The sequence below is a fragment of the Prinia subflava genome, unplaced genomic scaffold, assembly GCF_021018805.1.
Source record: "Prinia subflava isolate CZ2003 ecotype Zambia unplaced genomic scaffold, Cam_Psub_1.2 scaffold_90_NEW, whole genome shotgun sequence".
Classification (NCBI taxonomy): domain Eukaryota; kingdom Metazoa; phylum Chordata; class Aves; order Passeriformes; family Cisticolidae; genus Prinia; species Prinia subflava.
In genome coordinates, this window is record NW_026961097.1 from 75001 (window position 1) to 77500 (window position 2500).

Genomic DNA, 2500 nt, shown 5'->3' on the forward strand with positions numbered 1-2500 from the left:
GGCGGCGTCCGCAACGCCCCGCGGGACGACGACAGGGGAAAAGGCCGGCGGGAAGGAGAAGGGGGCCGACCCCCCTGTCCCCGGCGCCCCCGCCCCACGCGCGCGCGGCAGCACGGCACGGTACCGCCACGGTACCCACCCGCAGACAGCCGCCCGCGCAGGGGGGGAGCCCCGGGGGCGAGGCCCGCGCCTCGCCTCCCTCTCTCGGCCCTTCTCTCTCGCCTCCCGGCAGCGTTCACGACGCCGCCTTCTCTCACGCTCTTCCTCTCCGTCCGCCGCCGCCGCACGCCTCGGCGCGGTCCCGGCGAGGACGAGGCTCCGCCCCAGCGGCTCGCTCCGGGAGCGGGGAGCTACGGAGCGCTCCCCGAGTCTGCATTTAGGGGGACGAAGGCCCTGCGCGGTGCCGACGACACGACGACGCCGCGCCGGGGCCCAAGGGGAAAGGGCGGCGGCCGCCGAGGAAAACCGCTTCCCTCGCCGACCACCGAACCGCTTTCCCCCTTAACGGGCACCCGGGCGACAGCCGCCGCCGCCGCCCCACCGCGGGCAACGGGCCTGCGAGGCAACCCCAGCCGCGCCGCCGGGGTGACCCCCCCGGACGGCGATTGATCGTCAAGCGACGCTCAGACAGGCGTAGCCCCGGGAGGAACCCGGGGCCGCAAGTGCGTTCGAAGTGTCGATGATCAATGTGTCCTGCAATTCACATTAATTCTCGCAGCTAGCTGCGTTCTTCATCGACGCACGAGCCGAGTGATCCACCGCTAAGAGTTGTCTGGCTTTCGGCACCGTCTCCGCGCGCGCGGAGGGGCCGGGACCGCTCCGCGCGAAGCGGCCCCCTTTTTTTGGCGGCGAGGGCGCGCGGGCGCGCGCTCCTCGCCCCGACCGTACGAGCACACACAGAAACGGAGGCGGGGAAAAAGAAGTTCACCCCAACGAACGCTCCCAAGGCCGGCAAAAAGGCGGGGGGGCCCGCGCCCCCGACCGACTCCCCCCGCGAGGGGAGGCGCCACCTCGCATGCCGTCCTTCGGAGGCGGCCCAGGCGCTCGGGCTCGGCCCGGTCTCCGCGCGGAGGGGAGCCGCGCGGCGCGCGCCGGACCCCGCGCGAGCACGGCGGGCCCGCCCGGCCTCTCTCGCGGGACGACGCGCACGCGAGGCCGGGGGCGCGGCCGTCGGCCCCCCCGCTCGCGCCCGACTTCCCTCGGACCGCTCTCCGCGGACTTCGCGGAGCGCCGCCGCGCCAGCCACGCGGCCGGCCTCTCTCTCTCACAACAGCGGACCTTACGACGCCCGAGACGACACGCGGCGACGACCGCCTCGCCGACGCACCCCCGCGCGGGACCGCTCCCGCCGGCAGGCTCGCGTCTGGCGGCCACGCTCCGCCAGCCGGCGCCGGAGGCGGACGCCCACACCGAGTCCCGAGCCGGCATCGCGAGCGCCCGAGGCCTGCCGGGCGGCAGACCCACCGCCCCTGCGGCTGCACTCCCGGGACCGCCGCCGCCTCTTCGCACCGTCGGGGCCCCTTTCCCGCAAGCACGCGCCCGTCGGGAAGACGGCACGGAGCGAAACCGGGGGGCAACGCCCGTTCTCCTCGCTTCCGCTCAGAGACCGGGCGGAGGGCTGCCCCCGCGGCCGCCCGCGCGCGCCTTTCCCTTCGGCCCGCACGCGGCCGCCAGGAAAGGGCAACGGGGAAGCGACGAGCGTGGCCCGAGCCGGGACAACCGCAGGCGACGGCGAGCGCCTTCCGGCCGACCATCCCCCGAGAGGGACACCCGTCGAGCGGCGACGCCGCCGCTCGGCACGGGGGGTCGCCCGGCACTCATCGGCATCCAGCGAGACGGCGCGACCGCAGAGCGCTCGCCCTGGGCGGACGGGCGGCCCAGCCAGGGGCGGCCGGCGGGCGGCGCCGCCGGTGTGCGTTCGAGGAAGAAGGCCGTCGAGGAGAGAGAGAAGGCGCGGCCGCGCCTGACGCGGCGCCGCACGCGAGAGCGCGGCGGCGGCCGAGCAAGAAGAGCGCGGCGGGGGGGGCCCGGCGGCCGCAACCCCGCGGCTGAGGGAAGGCGGAGAGCGCGCGCTCTCCGCCGGCGTCGCCCCGCTTCGAGGCCAGCGGGTCCGGCCGGCCCCGCGGCCGGTCGCGCGCCACGGCCTCTCCGCCGAGACCGGGCCGCGGAGAGGGGGGGGCAGGGCGCCCCTCCCCGGCGCGGCACGGGAGCCCCCGCGCGCGCGCGCGCGCAGCGAGGACGACGGCGACGAGGAAGCTCGGCCGGTCGCAACGGACACCACCGCAGGGGATCGGCGGGAGTAGCTCCCCACCCCTCAATGGCGCCGCGCCACCGCCCGGCGACCCGCCGCCGCCGCCGCCCGCCGCGCCCGCCACGGCGGGACGCGCCGAGCCGCCCGAGTCTTTAAACCTCCGCCCGGGCTCGGCGGCCCTTTCGGCCCCCATCGGCGTGTGACGACACCGAGGGAACGTGCGGGGCCGCCGGGACGCGGAGCGCTAGG

The 2500-nt window shown here is 77.3% G+C and overlaps 1 non-coding gene across 1 annotated transcript; it reads right to left on the reverse strand.

The window, feature by feature from the left end:
• Positions 1-617: 617 nt before the first annotated feature.
• Positions 618-770, reverse strand: LOC134546477 (5.8S ribosomal RNA). Its single transcript, XR_010079190.1, has one exon. It is a non-coding gene; the product is annotated as a 5.8S ribosomal RNA (ribosomal RNA).
• Positions 771-2500: the final 1730 nt, after the last annotated feature.